This window comes from Fukomys damarensis, unplaced genomic scaffold (genome assembly GCF_012274545.1).
Source record: "Fukomys damarensis isolate Sample0158 unplaced genomic scaffold, DMR_v1.0_HiC HiC_scaffold_25, whole genome shotgun sequence".
Classification (NCBI taxonomy): domain Eukaryota; kingdom Metazoa; phylum Chordata; class Mammalia; order Rodentia; family Bathyergidae; genus Fukomys; species Fukomys damarensis.
This window is the reverse complement of record NW_022900937.1, coordinates 14161310-14182046: the sequence shown is the minus strand read 5'-3', so window position 1 is coordinate 14182046 and position 20737 is coordinate 14161310.

The window sequence follows — 20737 nt, the reverse complement described above, 5'->3', positions numbered from 1 at the left end:
ACTCTCAGTCTATGAATTTCTTTGTGGATTAAGTGGGCTCCTTATATACAGCATATTGTTGGATTTTGAGTCTTAATTCATTATGCCAGCCTATTTCTTTTGATTGGTGAATTGAAGCCATTAACATTGATGGTTATAACTGTTATGTATTGACTTTTCATTGTCATGTTATTTTTCTGTTGTTGGTTCTTTTATTTTTTATTTTTCCCTCCCTTTAATTTCTTGCCTTGCCTAGTATATTTGTTCTATTGGCCCTTGTGGAGTTGTGGCCTTCAATCATTTTCTTTTGCCAGGATATTGTTTAGAAGTGTTTGGAGTGCTGGTTTGGTGTTCATGAAATTTCTCAGGTGTTCTGTGTCATGGAAGTAGCTTCTTTCCCCATCAATTTTGAAAGACAGTTTTTCAGGATACATCAGTCTAGGTTGTTTTCTTTTAGGACTTGAAATACCTCACTCCAGGCTCTCCTTCACTTGAGTGTTCATGTCAAAAAGTCTGCTATGATTCTGATGGGTTTTCCTTTGCATGTGATTTGTTTCTTTTCTCTAACTGCTTGTAGTATTTTGTTCTTCTGTTGGGTTTCTGGGATCTTTATTATCATAAGTCTAGGTGTAGATTTTTTTGATCATGGCTAGTTGGAGTCCTATATGCCTTACTTATCTGTATGTCGAATTCTTCCCCTCTGAGAAGTTTTTGTCATGAATTCTGTGAACAGTTTTTTTTTAATGCTGTTTGGACTTTCTCCTGCTACTTCATGGATTCCTATCAGTCTTATATTATTCTTCTTTGCATCATCTAAGAGTTGTTGGATCAATTTCTCTTGGTCCCTTACTGTTTTTTTTTTTTCAGCTTTAATTGAGTTTATTGGTACATTTTAGGGATACAGTACAGTTACATTCATTGTTGGGATCTTGTATCTCCACATGGCAAGTCTTGATTCTTCCCTTACTGTTTTTAAGAGATCTCGTTTTTCATGGTCACTGACTGCAATCTTATCTTCTATATCTGAAATTCTATCTTCACATTTGTTCATTCTGTTGTGAATGCTTTCTATAGACTTTTTAATTTTCTGGATATCTGTTTGAATCTGTTTCATGGATTTCATTTCTTTCCTATGTTGGACATTCAAGGTTCCATTTCTTTCTTATACTGGGCATTCATGGTTTCCATCATGGTCCTGAGTTCATTTATTTATTTTTTTTATCTGTTTCTGTTCTAGAGTCTCTAATCATGTCTTTCATTCTTCTCACCATCTGTGCAATTATCTGGGAAATTATTTCTGTTTTGAATTTTTCTAGAGCCTCATTTATCTATTTTGTTACTTCTTGTGCTATCAGTTTAGGGTGTCCAGATCGTTGACTGTCAGGCTTTTCCACTTCATTTCCCCTAGAACTTACCTTTGGTGAAGTGGAAGTCTGTATTTGTGCCTTGTTTAAATGTCTTCTCTTTTCTATTTTTGTTGTTAGCACTGTCCTTGGTTTAATTCCTGGGTTAATAATTTGATCTTCCAGATATAACTGGTCTTTAGGTTTTGAAATGTCTCTGAGGCAATCTATTTTCATTATACCAGGGAGGACAACTGATTAGATCAATCACAACACTTTAGCCCAACACCGTAGCATCAACAACAGCTTAGAAAGTGACAATTTGTGGTAGTTATTAATCTGTCACCTTTAACTGTGTGCATTAATTCAAAATCTAGGACAAGCACAAAATATATTTATAGTGAATAAACTCTTCAGTATAGCAACTTTACCCTTCAGGTTGGGGACTTCGAAGGAGTTGGGGAGGGAGGGATAGATAGGATAGGGAAAGTTTAGAAGTGAGATCAGAGGACACAGAAAGATCACACAAACTCTAGGAAGCTGTTGAGGAGGAGAAGCCAGAACAAAATATGCACAGGACAGAACAAATTAACAGCAATAGGGAGGCTAGAGACTATGATCACTTTCTTTGAAAACTAATAGTAATTGAGAGAAGGAAAAAGAGAAGAAAAGGAAAAGAAAGAAAATAAATTTGAATTAGGATAGGATTACGAACAAAAAGAGAGAGAAATGAAGATACAAGTAGGAGAAAGAGAAAGAAAAGAAGACAAGAAAAAGAAGAAAAAAATGGAAAAAAATTTGAGAAAAGAAATAGATAAAAATTTTTAAAATGTTTAAAGATAAGAGAAAAATATTTCTTTTAAAATAAAAAAATCCAAATAGGATTTTCAGGGTATGCCTCTGTTGACACAATAGACAGCATGGGCAGGAGTGTGCAGATCTAAGCTAATTAGTCTCAGAAAGCCAGCAGCTGTCCCCTGAGATTGAGGCTGATTTCTGCCTGCAAGGCCCAAGTTGAGATCTCTGACCTCCTTCTGGGTTGGACTCTGCAAGGTTCTACTGCAGGTTCCAGCTGTCTTTCCCTTGGAGTTAGACCAGGTTCTGATGTGAGGTGCTGGTCCTTTCGACTTACCAACTATGGTGGTGTGGGTTTGCCTTTATCGCCCAGATTTTCTTCACTTTTCCAGTGGACTTCAGTTTTCATCTAGGAGCCTCAGAGAGGCCCTCTTGCCCTCTTCTTTTGGTCATGGGGCTGGGGTGGGTGGACCCAGACACTGCTGTATTGGCGCCAGTGTGGCTGGGCTCCTCTGCTGCACTGGGCTGAAGGGGCAGGCCTACCAGAAGTTCTCTCACTACTTCCGTGCTCCTCTGTTGTTCTGTGTGAGAGAGCAAAACACCTTCAATTGATATCCACACCCTACCTGTTTCCAGACCATAGTGTGTTTTGTAGAGTGACTGGATCAGGACATGGAAGACTTCTTAGCTGACTGAGCTGTCGGGACTTGAGGTCTAATTGGAGGAAGTGGGTCATGGGACTGTGACCTTGGGGACTTTATCTGGTCCCTGACCCCTTCCTCTCTGGCTCTCCTCTGCTCTCTACTTCTCACATGCCAGGAAGTAAGAGGCTTTCTTTTACCATTCCCTCCTGCCATGATGTTTCCACCTTGGAGCCAGACAGCCATAGACTGAACCCTCTGAAATTATGAATCAAAATCAGTCTTTCCCTTTCAGTTGCGTGTGTCAGATATTTTGTCCCATGGATGGGAAGTTGATCATCACCACCCCTCTTGAAATATTTTCTCAGAAAGCTCTGCCTGGCCATGCTGTGCTGCCCAAGGGTCACTGCCACCTACTCTATCTGAGCTCTCAGTGGTGGATATGTAAGTGTTCTGGGAGTCTCTTCAGCATGCTCTGGGGCTCGCCTCCCTGTGGGGCCAGCTGACATGGCCAGGTGACATGGTATCTCCTGGTTCCCTGTCCCCCACTGGGCTTCAGGGAGTAGCTGAATTGAGATAGCTGTCTTTAAGGAGTTTTTAGGTCAGTGTGGGGAGTCAGGCTGGTCTTGACTGAGCTATGTTCTTGCATCTATGATACAGGTTTCTCTAGGCCCCTCAGCTGGGCAAGACCAACCCTCCCTGGAGTTCTTCAAATCCGCACTAGTGTCCAGCTGCCATTCATCCTGATCCACAGTTCTTCACTGGGCACTTGCTATGTGAGAAAACTGATGACACAGGACAAACAAAACAGCCTCCATACTGGGGCACTGGGGGCATCTGGATTTAACTCCCTGGGCTGTGCCCATTTGCCCCTCCTGAGATTGTCTGTCTGTGATCATACTGAATCTTTTCTTTTGTTGCTTCCTTGTGACAATGTTTTCCATTTCCATCATTTAAGCCTTGCTCTCTCCAGTTGCCTGTCCCTCTGGATACCTTATTTCTAAATCTCCCTATCTGTATTAGTGCTTCTGTCCCCATCCACCCATGTAGGCACAGTGAGGCAGCTGCTCGTTCCTGGGTGGAACTCAACTCCCCCAGATGTCACCATCTGTACCATAGTCTGGAAGCTGTCTGAGGGTAACAGGAAGGCATCAATTCAGCAAAAGTGGCCTTCATTCCCGCCTCCTCCAATGGCCAGCTTAGTAGACAAGGGTCACTGCCTGCCCTTTATTTTATCTTAAACTTAGTTTTCTGAATAGGTGAGTCAACTGGCATTCAGGGGAGAGCACCTTCCTCCCAGGCTTCCCAAGCCTCCTCAGCTTGTGTCAGGGAAATCATTTCAGAATCTTCTTTCATTCTTTCTTTTATTTTTTTCTTCACTATGTTGCCCAGGCTGGCCTGGAACACTTGGGTTCCTGTGATCCTCCTGCCTCAGCCTCTGTAGAAACTGAGATTATAGGTACATGCAACCATACCCTGTACAGAATTATGTCTTTCTCTCTTTCTTCCTTTCTCTCTGCCCTTCTCTCTCCCTTGCTCCCTCCCTCCCTCTCTCTTTCTTTGTTTTCTTCTCTTATTTCCTCTCTTCCCCTTCCTTCTTTCTTCCCACTCTTTCCTTTTCTTTCCTTAGCTGTGTTTCTCTTTCTTTCCCTTTTTTTTTCTTTTATCATTCCTTTTCCTTCTATCTCTCTTCTCTCTTTCCCTCCATCACTCTGAATACTGGGGATCAGACCCTGGAGTGCTGCTTCTCTCTAGAGCACTGGTTACTGCATTCCAGTGTATGACTGTAGCATAACTTTTCTACCATTCCCTTATTGGTAATTTACTTGCAGTTATTACTGTCGTCTTACCACTAAGTGCCTCTTTAACATATCTTTATGTGTATGTACAAACCCTTCTGGTGAATACTTTTTTAGAAATGTCTGAATTGGAGTTCATGCATATTTTTATCTTTGTAAATATTGCAAAACTGCCATTGAAAAGGGTAATGTCCATTTATTCCTCAGCTATATGCCTCTTTTTCCGTGCTGTTATTAGATGCTGTTGTTAATTTTTTTCCAGATCTGATTTATGAATGAAAAGTGGCATTTTGCTATTTTAAAGTGTATTTCACTGATCATCCTTTTAGTATGAATTTGTTCCTCTTCTCATTTACTTATAGGTTATTGCTATTTCTTCTGTGCCTATCTTCTGCCTAGTTTTCCTATAGGGTACTTATATTTTCCTTATAAATTTATTACAGATATTTTTTGTAAGCTATATAGATGCATATCTTATTACTAATTTTTTTCAGCTTTAATTGAGTTTATTGGTACATTTTAGGGATACAGTACAGTTACATTCATTGTTGGGATCTTGTACTTCTACATGACAAGTCTTGATTCTCATTTTTTCCCCTTAACCCTGCCCTCCCTTCATCCCCTCATTTTTGTTTTTTAATAAGATTTAAATTTTCTGTTAATTCATTTCAGTTTTCTCCTTAGCAACACCTTCCTTAGGATGTTACAAAGTATTCTAAATTATATTCCTATCATTCTATGCTTTAAAAGTATTTAGATCTTTTATCTATCAGAAGACTGGTATCTAACATTTTCTGTCAGAGGAATATTCTATGTATTGAATTCTCATATGGACTGAAATATATTTCTGTGACTTCTGTGCTTTGATGTACAGTGGACCTTCAAATTAGGACTGGGCTGACATACAAACAACTTGGGTTAATTAGATCAATGGAAGATTCACCTGTCTCTTGTTCTCTACAGTGTGTACTCATGTAAACATGCAGATCTCAGCTGTATTGATTTAAACCAACTTGAGTTACAACCAGCCCTGGAGAACTGATGGAGTTCTTAAGCCAAGGGCCCTCTGTATTTACTAGTGTCACAATTACTTTGATGAGAGCAGCATTTTGCTACATTTTCCTATTTAGACCACTGTTCACCATCACCCTTGACCTTGACCAGAAGTTCCTTGGCCATCCAAGGTTCTACAAAGCTCACATCATCCTTTCTAAGTTCTTTGCCCATACTATTACATTTAAATAAATGTCACCAGAAAAACTGTAGGATTTCAGAAATGCTAGTAAACAGGGATTGAGTGACAGAGTGGAGAAAAAAAAAAAATCCCAAATAGGAGTCACATGTATTTCATAGGAATTGCTTTTGTCATGGAAGAAATTTGCAGACAAAATGCACATCTTTTGCTTACATTCTCAGGTTGTGTTTGGCTTTGAACTGACAGATTTCTGACCATATGGCTTCACTATCCCAGCTGTGAGTGTCCTGTCTTCTCACCATCCTCCCCCAAGTGGGCACCACCACCAAATCCAGGTGAGCTACAGATGATCAAAGGCAGAGGCAGCTGAGCTGAGCTAGTCACTGGAGATGTTCAAACCCGGGTCTTGGGACCAGAAGGCCCCTTTATCCTGAGGTTCTCTGAAGCTGGTATTCAGCAATTGAACGTAATGGGGAGCAATAATGGAGTAGCTGATACAGCAACAGAAATGCAAATCACAGAAGGGAACCTAATGGAATATAGCAGGTTTCCCTGCAATGCAGATCTGCACCTAGGAAGAAGCTAGGATGTCCTTGTTTAGGACAGGATGACTTTGATGGTTAATGGGTTGTTGACTTGAGTGGGAATGCCCAGCTGAATTGAGTCAGGCATGATTCCGGGCACGGGAGACCTACTTTAGGGAGGGCTGCTGTTGAAGTGGTATAAAAAGGAGATCGGGCATGAAGGATTTCAGCTGATTTTCCGTGGAAGCTTTTCATTCTGGCTGGTTTTCTTCAGAGGGGTTTCGGCTGTTCTCTTCAGCTGAGCTCGGTCTTCTCTGCTGCTGAGCATGGCTGCTGCTCTCTTTGGAGGAGCTCCGGTCTTTGCCTTCCCCTTGGGCGAGGGCTGCACTGGCCAGTGTAGACCCTCTAGCTCTGGCACTGGCCCTTGGGTTCTCTGGCCCAGACCCCTCAGTCTTCCAAGGCAGATTCCTGGGCCTCCTGATACAGACTCATGGGCTCTAGGCCTTCCACTGGATTCTTCGGATCTCTAGCGTGCAGACAGATCTCTTGCGATCTTCTACATTTGACTTTGTGGCCACATAGTGCCAGCTAATCTTGTAAATTTCTGTGTCCTGAATTAAATGTTTCTTTTGCAAATATTGACTACAACAGTGATGGTAAAGGCAGGACACAAAACGAACATGAGGCAAGAGCAGGATGAAGGAATATCCTACTCTCCCCATGCTGCTCAAAACAGAACCGTTCTTTCCTGTCCAAAAGGCAAAGAGAGGAAGCAGAGAGGAAAACTGCTAAATGGGGCCGTAAGGAATTTATCTGGGTTAGGAGAAGACAAAAACTTAACAGGATGGAGCCTGGTCTTACAATCTGTCTGGGAAGGAAGAGAAGCTGAGAACAAAACAAGACGTATTCTCCAAATTAGGAAGAGGAGAGCAAAAACGGTCAAGAGGAGAGGAGTCTTTGTTAAGCTTTAAATGTTGAGGTGAGTTACAAGGACAATGGGCTGTACAAGGCCATTCTGTCTATGCCCTCATACATGCCCCAAAAAGAGAGATGGAGAAGGTTCTTAAAGAACCAACCCAGCCTCACAGAAAGGAGAGTTCCTCAGAGAAACAGATTGATAGGATGGCCGAGCGTGTAGACACACACACACACACACACACACACACACACACACACACACGAGTATTCCATATGGTTTCCAGTTGGTTGGTGACTGAAGCAAGCATGATGTTGTGGTCTGATTCCTGGGTTCTCCAGGGCAGGAGAAGCGTGGGCACTCAGGTAGTTTCCTGTGCGGCAGTCTGGAGAAGAGAATTCCTGCAGTTAGGGCAACTTCAATATTTGCTTTTAAGTCATTTAGCTTGATTGGGCGAGGCCCATAGATATTGTGGAGAGTAACCTTTTTAACTCAGTTTACTCATGTAAATATTAATCTCACCTTAAAAATTCCTTCACAGCATCTAGACTGGTGTTTAGTCAAGCCATGGGTGCCATGACTTAGCCATGAAATTAATGAAGTTAATCATCACCGAGGTCCTGGCTACAGACCCTTACAAGAATACTGACCATGGCAGATGAGCATCAGGAAGGCTGAAGAGTCACCAAAGAGAGGATGGTGCCAGGGCTTAAAATTAATGTGCAGTAGATAGATGGTGAGGCTGCTGTGACAGACATCATAGATCGGTGGCTCATAAACAGCAGGAGTTTACTTCTCACGGTTCTGGAGGTGGGAAGTCCAAGGTCAAGGTTCTGGTGGAACTGGGGACTTGATTTCTGGTTCATAGCTGGCTGTCCTCTTGCTGTGTCCTCATGTGGCAGGAGGAAGACCTCAGCTTTCAGGGCTCCAAGCTCATCCATGAGGGTACTTCTAAGTCCCAGTGCACTGGAGGTGAGGTTGCAATACACAAGCTCAGGGGGGACATGGATATTTAGACTGTGGCGCATGGGGTGCTGTTGATAGTAGGGTATGGATCACTTGTTATCACTCTTCATGGAGGAGAAATAGCTATAGCCTGTACTAGGTAAGACATGAATGTGTACAGGAGGCCTCTCAGGAATCTTCAATTTGTCCTCTGACATACAGCTGAGATACAGATACAGCTGCATAATCCTGGGGATGTGACTGCACATTTGTCAGGAGTTTCAGAGATCACAGGGAATCGGAGCATTGCGGTCTAGAAACTTGGTTTTTCGTAAAGGGAGTGTACTGTGTGGAAGGCCTGGTCTTACATGACTGTAAGAAATCACAAGACAGTGGTTGGGCCCTCAGAATGAAAGAGGGGCACCCATTTTATAAAATGGAGTACTACTCAGCCATAAAAAGTGATAAATTAGAGACATTTATAGCTAAATGAATGCACATTGAGGCAATACTTTTAAATGAAATAAATAGGACACACGTGAAAGTATTGAATAGTTTCTCCAATGTGAGAAACTGAAAGTGTAAATAAGGACTAAAAGGTGTAACAGATAATGTGAAATAGGAAGAAAAGGGGCAAAGGGGAAGGGGAAATGGAAGGGAGAGGGGGGGAAAGGAAAGAAGTGAGTGGAATTAATATGAGAAAATGAAAAAAATGGAAACAAAGTCTTTGTAGAGAGGGAGGGGTGGAGGGGTTGAAGGGAGGGCAGGGGAATGGGGAAAAAAATAAGAACCAAGATGGATGATGTAAAGGTGCAAATTTCCCATGATGATGTCGTTACATTGTATGCCTTGAATGTACCAATAAGACTTAGTGTTCTGCTCCTGTTGCCAGTAAGTCCCACCCACCCCTGGTGTTGCCTTACACCCCGCCTTATCCCTGCTTGCAGGTGAGTAGAGCCAGAAGGTTCGGGCGTGTAAGATCCAATATCTGGAGATGAAAGGACTCAGGCCTGAGATCTCACTTGTGACAGACAGATTCTTTGGTTCTATAGCAAGGGCCTTCCAAAAATGGCTATGGATTGAATCTGGCCTATTAGCTGTTTTTGTCTGTTCTGTGAGCTCAAAATGGTTTCTACATTTTTAAACAGTAGAAAAGAAAATACAAAGAAACAGTGTATTTGGTGACTTGACAGGGGTAAGTTCAGATGTCATTGCTCATTAATACCGTTTTCTCGAAACCCAGCCATACCCGTTTCTTTATCCTGTGTCGTCTGTGGTTGATTTTGTGTTCTAATGGCAGGGTCACCGCATCAGAGATCTTCTGATTGTCAAAGCATGGAATGTTTACTGTTTGTTCTTTCTCAAGAAAGGTTTCCTGATTCTTCTCCCCAGCCTCTTGGATGGCTTCTAGGGCTCCTATGTTAGTTAACCTTTACTAGACAGGTTGACACAGCGATGTCAGAACCTGGGGACCAGGAAATATTTTTCCTAATGGCGTAGTTGGAATGAAAGTTTCATGAATCAGGAGAAAGGCAGCGGAGGCAGGACAGGGTGGGGGTGGTGAAAGATGCTGTGATTTAATTCAATTCCATCCCTTCTTTTAGACTGTGAGTCTGGCGTTTGCAAAGTCTCAGACAACATCCTTGTGGGACTAATGGAGGAAATGTGGATTTGATGGTAACGATGAGTTGTCTGTGTCACCGGCTGAGCCCCACAGGACTTGATCAGTGGATTGCCGCTCAGCTAAGGTGTCTAGTGACACGCTCCGGGGCCGGACCGTGGTGCCTGTCTTGGCAAACCTTCCCATCAGATGTTGGGACAGAGTCTCGGAGAGTGGATTATGTCATAAGTAAAGTAACTAGTAGTGGGTGTTAGCCGTTCACGCCAAACAACCTGAGTATTTCCTATCAACAAAGAAAAGATTATAATCCAAACGTGTGATAAGATGAAGCGCCGTTGTGGTCTTATGACTAAGAAGAGAAATGGAAGGCTCTGATTGCCAGAAAGGAAGGGACTCGTGTTGGCAGAGCCTTGGATCCTGTCTGGGCTTTGCCTTGAGAAAGATCTTTGGAAGTGGGTGACCCCACCCAGGACCAAAGGGGCAGGGGCAATTATGTGGGTCACTTCCCATTGTCCCTGATTGGTGGCTGTGTCCAGAGGCTTCCTGGATTCCCTGAAAGCCCCAGTCACAAGAATGAGGACCCTGGCAATGGAAGGCTGTCTAGGCAGGGTCTCTGCATGTGGGCTGAGGGTGACAGCCGTCAGGTGCCTGAAGAGCTGTCGTGTGGGTGAACATGAAGGGCACAGACGTGGGAGGCTGAGGACTCTTACAGCTCCACGGTTTGGGGGCTGTGCAGGGGCAGCATGATCCCAGCAGCAGAGCCTCAGGGGCCAGACCCTGGGAATGCAGCAGGGAGATGCTGGCTTGGAAGAGAGGTGCATGTTGTCCCATTCCAGGCCCTGGGTGGCCTCCTCCATGAGTGACACGCCAGGGAGCTCTGCACGCTGGTGGTCAATGGAGCAGCCACGCAAATGCTGGGAGGCTGGGTGTGGCGGTGGCTGTCACTCATTCCCCAGGTGGGGAAGTCTCACGCACCTTGTTCTATACAGGACGTGGCCAGCCACTCCTAGTCCTAGCTGTGATCCCCTTGACTCCCAGTGCCATTGCTGCTGAGCACGATGCCAAGAAACCTAAAATAAAGGCTGCATTCAAGAGTAGCCCCTTGGGCAGACAGGAGGCAGTGGGATCCTGCCTGTTTGCCAGTTCCGCGGCCCCCTCGGTGGCAGCGGAGGTCCCTGGGGTACACACTCTTCCCAGTCTCCTCTTCTAGACCCCAAGCTGGAGCCCAACAGCTCATGACAGACACAGCTCATTATTTTGCAGTGTTGACTTGAGATCTGAAATCAGTCGGGTATCACATATTCAGTCCTCCGTTTGATACTGTTTTTCAAAGGTGCAATCACGTTCAGAAATGACATTGCATTTCCTAATTATTATGAAGGTCTGTCGTTCGTTGCTGCTCAGTCTAGAATGACTTGGCTGTTGGATTCTCTCTCTCTCTCTCTTTCTGTTGGTAAGGGTTAGCATACAGTAGGCTTATTTTTAAATTGCTTTGAAAGAATACATTTCATCAGCCAAATATGAGGGTGCTTATTACCGGAGTTTGGAGGCAATTTAAGAGGGAGGATAAATTAGCACGGACTCTGGAGGCCTTGGGAAACTTGCCCTCCCTCGCTCTGTGGCTGGCTTCTCACTGGAGCCAATCAGTCCTCTCCCCGGCAGTGCCTGTAGCTCTTTGGCCTACCTTATCGTGTCCCACTGGCCAAGATCATTAACAGTTTGGGGACTGGCAGGGGCTGCTGGGAAGCTCCAGCTGAGAGCCTGGCTGCAGGAGGGACAGGAAGTTAGCCCTGGAGAAAGGCTCCCGGAAGTTAGGGTCCCTCAGTCCACTACGGGAAGCCAAAAGCTTTGCTTGCTCAGGAGTGCAGAACATGAGTGCTTTTGAGAATTGCAGGGCTACTGAGTGAGCCACCAGCCTCTACGCGAGCAGGAACTGTAGGAGCCCATCCAGGCCACTATAACTGGCTCCATAACCAGGTGGCTTATAAACAACAAAAAGCCATTTCTCCCAGTTCCGGGTGCTGGGAGATCCAAGGTCTGGGTCCTGGCAGGTTTGGTGTCTGCCAGGGCTGCTCCGGTTCAGGAGCCTGACACGGCACCTGGTGTTAACCCCACTCAGCGGGGGCTCTGCCCCCGGGTCCTGATTCCTTCCCATGGGGCCAGCTCTAAATTCCACCACACAGGGAATTAGGTTCCAGCAGAGGGATTTGGAAGGGCCAAAAGCATTCAGCCTAAAGCCCAAGTACTTGTTCCTGCTGACACATATGTCTTGTGGAGTCTCAGAAATATCACAAGAAACCGCACAAGGATGTGGCGTGTGGCTCTGCTGTTAACACAGTGCCAGAGCAGGCCTTGCCGGCTAGGGCTGCAGGATCGGGACAGTGGGGGCCTCTGGGGTGTGAGGGACTAGATGGAGCAAGAGGTCAGCGGGGAGCATTCTGCGTTGATGCAAGTGGCCTCTGTCTTGACTATTGCAGAGGAGGCTCAGCTTCCAAATGAGGCACCACCTCAAGGGTTTGAGCTCTCTTTGTGTTAAATTCAGTTACAGCCATAACTATAACAGTTACAGGAGTGGTCCCAGCAACGGGGAGGCTTTGAGCCCAGCCTGGGCAATTTAGTGACATCCTGACTCCAAATAAAAATTACCTAAAAGGACTGCGAATGCAGCTCAGTGTGAACTGTGGGTTCAAGCCCCAATACCACCACCAAACAAACAACCCTACCCCTCGTGGGAGCAACAGCCTTGCTTTCTGGGCGTGTGGTGCCTTCAGCCCTGAACCCATACTGGTCCTGTCTCAAAGTGACTGGCAGGGATGGCAGAAAGCCACACACTGGAGGCCAAATGCTGGTTACATAAGAGGGCTCCTGGGACAGGAGGGAGGGGAGACCTTCCTTCAGATGAATGGCTCTTTTCAAGGAACTTTTTCTTTTCTTTTTTCTCTTTCCTCTTTTCTTTGGTAGCAAAGACCTCTTCATCCTGACACATTATGAATATGCAGAAAAGACGGTGTGAGACCACGCCACGTCTCTGCACTGAGGCCAGATTTCATTCCTGGGACTCGAGTCACCCGTACTTTCCTGCATTTTCAGCAGCACCTGAAATAGATTTCGTTTCATATGAAATGCAAAACACCGCAGACTAGAAGGCTCACCCTGGTCTCTGATCCAGGCGAGGGTTCTCAAGCCTGGTGTTCGTCTATTCCCCGCGCCCCTTTCTTCAAGCTACCGCCTCACTAAGCCGCAGATGGGGATCACAGGATAAGTAGATGCATAATATATCACCCCAGATATTCCACCAGGCATCTTCTCTCTCAGGTCAGGAAGACCTGCAAATGGAGTCTTACAGGTCACTGCATTTTCATCCCAGAGAAAGGCTCTTATAATTACGATTATGCCAGCATTTCCATTACAAAACCTGGGGAGAAATGCACCACAAAGTGCTCCTGGTGTGGGGAGATCTCCCCCTCCCTTCTCCCCCTTGCTCCCTCCTCCCTCTGGCTTATGAAGTGCTTTTTCCTTGGGAAAAGTAGAGAAAGAAAAACATAGAAGAAGCCAGGCGTGGGGTCCGTCTGTGGGCTGGCTGCCAGGGAGCTGGACAGAGGGGCTATGGCCTAGGAACGTGGAAGGTGTGAGTCCCAAACCAGTGTCCCCCGAACTGCCCTCTGCAAGTGCAGGTATCAGAATCACCCGATGAGCACCTGTGAATGCAGATTCGGGCCCTCCACCGGGCTGTCTGCCACCCCACCTGTGCAGGGTGGAGCCTGAGAATCTGCCTCTTGTCCCTGCCTTTGTCCTGCGACTGTGACAACTCACTGCGCGTGAGCTTAGCCAAGTGCCTCCTCCTCTTAGGCCTTGCTATCTCCCTTTAGAGCGGCCATCTGTTGAGCAGTGTGTCACGCATGTTCTAAGAAAGTCCCACTAGTCAACTCAGGAAATTCCCCAACAGCCCTGTGAGTTTGGTACCATAATGACCAAGACAGGGTGAGCAGGCTGCCCAAATCCCGCAGCTGGCGGAGCTGTAGATTGGGCTCTGAAGACAGACGCCCTGGCTCTACCAGGCAGGAGGATGATTTCTACTTCCCTGTCCTGAGTTGGGAGGAGTGGATGGGGATGAAGTTGTGCAGCTTCGTCTTTGTGGCCAAGGGGCTATTTTTCAGGTATTTTCTCCCAGGATCTCTCTACCAAGACTCCTCACCTTCCCTGTGGACTCCTCTGTTACCCCTCCCCGCCTTCCAGGTCCCTCTCAAACCTTTGATTTTTTTGAACAGCTAATTTTACCAGCTCATTTATGCTCAAGTGTTAAAAAGTGATGATAGCTTAATGGGATTGCTTTTCTCAGACAACACATGTTCATTTCAGCTGGCTTTAACTCAGACTTTCCCAGTCTGCCTGCCCCAGGGACCACCTTTCCCCTCTCCAGCCCCATGCCATCCCATCCGTGGGGTTTCAGAAGGAGCCGAATGCCATCCCCTAATTTGGAATCCATTGAACACACACATCTTTCTGTTTTATCCACTGGGAGGTGATTGTTTCTGGGGCATTCTGAGCTATCGAAAACCTGAGAAAGAACTGTCTTCATTAGCATCTCGATGGGCCACCAAGTGTCTGGAGACCCCGTGAAGAAAGCCACTGTCTCAGCAAGACAGTGCCTACAGGTGACAGGTGCCCTGGTGTGATTTTGTGACATGTGTCCTGCGCTGTCTTTGAGTCTGGCTTCTGCTGAGCAGGGCTTTCTCCCCCGAGGGTTGCAGAGGGGACAGCAGTGTCCATCTGGCCAGTTCCTGACACAGGGAGCCCACCAAAGTGGGATGACGTTGTAGGGGCAGATAATGGTGTCTCACAGTCCCTCTTTCTGTCCTGGGACTTGCAGTGATTCCTGTGTTGTTCACTCATGTGTCCCCTATGTTCACTGTACCTGCTGATGTTCAGGCAGGGCTGGGCACATGTTGGCCACATGGGTGAACCATGCAGGCCACGTCCCCTGCATGCTGTTTACTGGCCTTGTGGACCCTGTTGTTGGCTCTTCTTTAAGTCTGAGAACCGGTTCAGTGTGGGAGTCTGGTGACCTGCGAAACCCTCAGTCCCAGGCAAACTAAGGTGACTCTTGCCCTCCATTTTTCTGGGTCATTTGTCCCCAGATTCCTTCCCTCCTGTCAGACCTTTGCTCAAACCTTATCTTTTCTGGTCTCCCCATAGCCTCCAACCCTGACCATTCCCCATTCCTCTGATTTTGCTTACTGTTTTAATAGTTCTGGCCACCTTTCTTACAAGGTTCTCTACGTATTTGTTACTCCTGTGTTTATTATTTATTTGTTGCCACTGTGAGCACAGGGTTGTTTGTTTATTTTGAGTCCTGCCTTAGCCTAATTGCCTAAGACACTGTCTGGTGTATAAGAAGGAGGGCTCACATTTTCTGTGCACATTATACTAGTACTACGGAGGGGGTGGTTCTTAAATATTTACTTATTTGTATTAGTGTGGAGAGGGACTTTAAGAAGCATAAACAATAATCCTTGATTTGAAGCAATTGATAATCTAGTAGGAGAAAGATAGCAAGAAGAGAAAATTAAGAATTTTCCATCTGAAAAAGATTCTCCCTTTATCCTGTAGCCCATTGCACATAATCTAATTCTACTTTTATTGGGTTTCAACAGTTTTACATTCCTGCTTCCTACACCTCCAGCTCTGGCTCAACTCTCACTTCCAGCCTGCAGCCTCCCTCACGTCTGCCTGGCCCACATCTCTCCCCTCAATCTCCCTGCCTCCAGCAGAGCCAGCCACAGGCTGCACCCAACATGCACGGCTTCCTCTTTCCTCGATTTCCAGCGAGTAGCTAGTCTGTCAAGTCATCCTCGACTTCTCTTTTCCCCTCAAATCTCACATTTGTTAAACCAGCAAGTCCTATAAATTTCCTTTCCCAGACATTTCCTTGCATCCTTCCTGGTTGATGTTATCTCTGTGCTTCTGGTCTAAATCCGTATCCACCCCCTGCCCTTTTCCAGGGATCAAACTCAGGACCTGACCTTGTGCCTGCTAGACAGGTGTGGTGCCACTGAGCTACATCCCCAGCGAAATCCACGTTTTCTTTAGGAGCCAGTTTTAGTGGGCTGGTGCTAGAAATGGACCCTAGAGGCCACCATAGCACTTGGTGCTACATGTGTTCTGTATCAACAAAACAGTCCCTTGGCCCACGTCAGGCTCACCCAACAAACTCATGACAGTTAGCTTGTCCCTGCCAGCTCAGGCTCCACAAAGCAGCCTTTCTTTGCCCAAGGCTCACATATGCCAAGCCTATGACAGGTGCTAAGGACACTATTCTCATGTATGGGTTGCATCTGCATACCTAGTGAAAGTGTTGCCTCTTTTGTGGTTGACAACTTTCCAACATGTTTCAATCCTTTCCCCAGTTATCACGACCTGCTGGGGTCAGGAATCCTCTTTAAAACCTGATGAAGATTGAATTCATGCATAAAACTGCCCTTACAACATCGAGGACAAGGACCCTGGAACCTGCAGAGTGTGGGCTTCAGGATTCCTTAGCCTGCACGATCTAGCTTCAGCCATTGGTGGCCTGACCCATCACCTTTCTCCCCACTTTGCCTCTTGGGTCCACTGTCTCACTCTTGGTATCCTGCCAACGTGGAACTTCCTGAGTCCCTGTAAGTCCCTGTCTCTGTTCAGCTAGTGACCATTATTAAGGACCTCTTTCTTTAGGTCCTGAATCACAGCACACAGGTGAACACGCTTATGTCACCAGCACCCCAGACTTGCATTCTGGCCCCATGCTTTTTGTTGCCCAGGCTGTACCTTTCCTGTTGCCCTTCTCTCCTTGCTCACCAATATTCACCTCAAAATTCCACTCTTCTGAAAGACTGTTCCAAAAGTCAGTTCCTCTTCCTAATGGGCACCATGTTGGATTCCTTCTCTGGGTTCCCATAATTCCTTGTAAAGAGCTAGTACCCTGTCTTTAATACATTGCATGGCAGTTATCTGTGGGACTGTATTGCACTAAAGTTTGAGCTTTAAAAGGACAGTAAGTTTTTTTAATTATCTTTTTCTTGGCATTCAGCATCAATAAATACTCATTAAATGAATGACAAAATGAATTGATGAATAGGAAGGATGAATGAGGCTAGAAAGGCTGGAACATGCTTTACCACAAGGGCCCCGAATGCTAGCCTTCACATTTTGTTCTTTATTGAGTAGTGTCCTTGTGGGTTAGGGCTAGTAGAATCAGTTACTGTTGGCTTGGTGGCATAAACAACAAGCATTTATTTCTCATGACTTTGGAGCCTAGAAGTCTGAGAGATCAAGGTGTCATTGGGTTGGGTGCTGGGTGAGGACCCTCTTCCTGGTGTATAGAATGCTGGCTTCATGTATCCTCACGTGCCATGTGCCCTCCGATATAAGGGCACCAATCCTATTGTGGGGACCCCACCCTCACGACCATCTAAGTTTATGTGTTTCTCAGTGGGGTCAAGCAAGTGTTTGTGACCACAAATCTAGGTATGGTATCTGGGGTGGCTTGGATGGCAAGGTCTGAGCACTGAATTTGAGGGCATGGCAGAGGCTGTGTGGGGGAGGGGGAGGCCTGGTGGAAGACTGGGCCTTGGGGTCAGAGGGCAGCTGTGCCACACTATAGATGTGTAATATTTAATAGCATGCTCTTCTCTTGGCTTTGCTTTCTTAACCTGTTAAATCAGGAGGTTTCAGGCATCCTTGGTGGTGCACACCAGCATTCCAGGAGGCTGAGGTGGAAGGATCACAAGTTCAAGCCCAGTCTGTGCAATTTAGTGACTTTGTGAGACCCTTTCTCAGGATAAAAAATAAAAATTAAAAAGGACGAATAATGTAGTTCAGTATGAAGAGCAGGGGTTCAATCCCTTGTACCACAAATAAATAAAATGCCTACAAAATTAGGAGACTTGATTGGATATATCCTAGAATTCTACTTTGTATGCCTGCATCGTTCCTTTTTGATATTGTCTCTGTGCTGCAGGCCCAAACCTGCAGTTTCTTTAGGAGCCAAAAATTTAGTGGGCTGCTGCTAAAAATGGCCCCTGGAGGCCACCGTAGCATCTTGAGCCTTGCTTAATTTGAAAGCCGAGATAGAAGACTCCAGCGTGATGGTGTGTGAGGGTATTTCAGGGTTGATGGGGATCGCAGATGTCATCAGGTCTTTGACTGCTGGGTAATTAGGCCCCAAGTGATGGCCAGCTGTGTCTCTAGCCCTTTCTTTGTGTCAACTTGGCCCCAGCTCCCTCATATTCTAACTTAGATATAGAAGCAGCTGCTGGCTATGGTCTTCCTGCCTGGGACCAGCTCCTTATCGGAGAGAGCCCTGCACAGGTGGGGCTTATGTGTCTACCCTGCCCCTTGCTGACTGGGACACATACCCCGAGAGAAGAACAGAACCAAGGGAGGCAACTCTCGCCAGCACCCAACTCCTGCACACATGGCTGCTGCCCTGGCCTCACACATAGCTGCTACCCTGGCCTCACACATCTGGAAGATGACTGTTTGTACCTCAGCTGAGAAATGAAGGAATTGAGGGGCAGAACATGTCCACACCTCTGACCAGGGCTTATGAGTGGTGGTTGTCTTTCTAACTACCCAGATATGTAGAATTAGTATCTTGAGACCGTAAACCACCCACACTGGGATTATTTTTTTATTACTGCAGAGAAATGAAAGGAGCTTGCAATCTGAGATGTGGGTTTTGAGCCCTGGCTCTGCTATTTATTGTGTGAGCTCGGGTCAGTTACTTCCCACCAGTGATCTTTGTCTTATTTGTTGTTCAACCGAATTCTTTGAGGACACCTCCATCCTTGAGTCTGTATGCAATGAAATGCAACCTAACTTAATATGCAAGCTAACTACCAGTCTGAGGAGCATCCTTTGGTACCGTAGCTGAGTATTAGCCAATCACAGACTCCAAGCTTCAGCCAGTCACAGGCAGTGAACTGATCAGACTGTTCACATGATGGCGCAGCTGTGACCAATCAGCTGTCTATGTAGCTCTCTTCCTGTTTCTATCCACAGATGCTGCTTGCTCACCTGGTGAGGGAGTTTTCTGAATGCCCCTTTCTGATTCTGGGGCTGCACCTTTCATGAATCGTTTTTTTTGCTCAGCTATACTCTGTTTAGTTTCACACATCTGAAGTTTTTCCTGTCACTGTAGAGGGGATGAGTCCACTTCCTGTATAGACTTGTTGTTAGGAAGAACTTGCTGTTAGGTTAATATGAATACTTCACCCTTGTATCTCTGATCTGTGCTGGTGATCTTTTGAGGGGTGGTGGGGTGATCAATTTATGGAGGAGATTTCTCCTTGCTTCCCTCCTGGCATTGTCCTGCGAACCCCTGCTAGGGATGGTGAATTCAAGAGGAACCAGGACTCCTGGCTTCCTTGAAAGTCCAAGATCCCTGCAGGAGTAAGGAGGGTGGGGGGTATGGCCAGGGCACCCTGCGCCTGCCTTCCTGGGGAAGTCTGTTACAGGAAGTGAGGCTGGAAGTCGTCAGGGGCTGGGGAGAGGTAGGAACGACGGGAGCCACAGGCCAGGAGGCTGTACCCTGGTATTGAAGGCCAGGCCCCATATCTGCTGGCTCTGGGACCTCTGTCCATCTGTTCAATCTCAGCATGTGTGACTTTGTTTCAGTGTACATCTCAGGTGGTTATACAGATTTTAAAATGGGGAAAGAGGATAAAGGGTGAGTAAAAATATTGAGACTATATAGTTTTTAAAAAATTTTTTGTTGGCCCAACATGTTTTTTCCCCTCTGATTTGTGGAATTTATCAATTAAAAAAAGCCTTACAAAGGTACAGAATTAAACTGCATTTGGTGTAACTGACTGGATAATCTTTATTTCTGACACAGCCCACCTTTGGAATCTTTTTTTTTTTTTTTTTTTTTTAAAGGGAAACAAAAAAAAAATCTAGGCTCTTTGATCACTATTGATGAGGAATTCCTTTAATTCTTTTTCCTTAGTGTCAGTTGTAGGAGGGCCTCGGTAGAGATCATGGCAAAAGCATGGGAAAAACAACATCTCCCTTGTCCCTCATGACTATTTTGAACACAACTACTGAAAATGTTTTTACCTGTTGACTCTTACACCTCAGCAAGGACAAACACTTCTCCTCCTTTACTTGCCTTCACAGTAATTCTCTCCATGATGCCATTTTCTGGAAACCAAAATAACTATTTACTTGATTGTAAATCATGACACACAGTTCATGGTTCTGGACTCACACAATACAGCAATTCAGCCTATTGTCTCCTTGTTATTTATTGTGCTAGTAGCAAAGCTTCTAGACTGAATCCTGGTCTTAAATCAGAGATCCTACCGCAGAACCTAATGGGAAAGAAAGCCAGATGCTCCGGGAGCTTTCTTTATCTTTTTCTTTGCTTGTGGAGTAGTCAGAAAATGGAGACTTAACGCTAGAAGGTATGTGCTAGAAGGTAACTGTCAGCTTGCTAATGATAAGGCTGAGTAGCTCTTTCCGATGCTACTTTGAGCAGATCTGTGTTCTAGGGGATTCAGACCCACACTCTTGTGTCTAATAAGATCTTTAGCATTCAGAACATATAGCCTGAGCACCTGAAGACTTCAAATATTTGGCTGGAATCTTAGGGGAAATGTGAAAGGGTCAGGATTTAAGAAAGCTGCTTCAGCATGCTGGTAGACTCAGATGACTAAAATCCACTGGGGCTGTTGCCAGGCATTCTTGGTTTCAACATGGAACTAGTCCCCTGATGATGCGCATCTTTACCTCCTCCAACACATACAACTAGTCAGTAGCAATTGTGTGCTGGGCACTGGGCTGGATTCTGATGACGGATGCAAGGTGAAAACCCCTTGATCCCTGCCGTAAGGAAACTTTTACTTGCAAGACTGATAGGAAAATGAGTCGTTGCAAATACTTTGGTGAGGCTTTTGCCAGACTCTCTGTGGGGTAACAGGAAGGCCTTGAGTTCATTC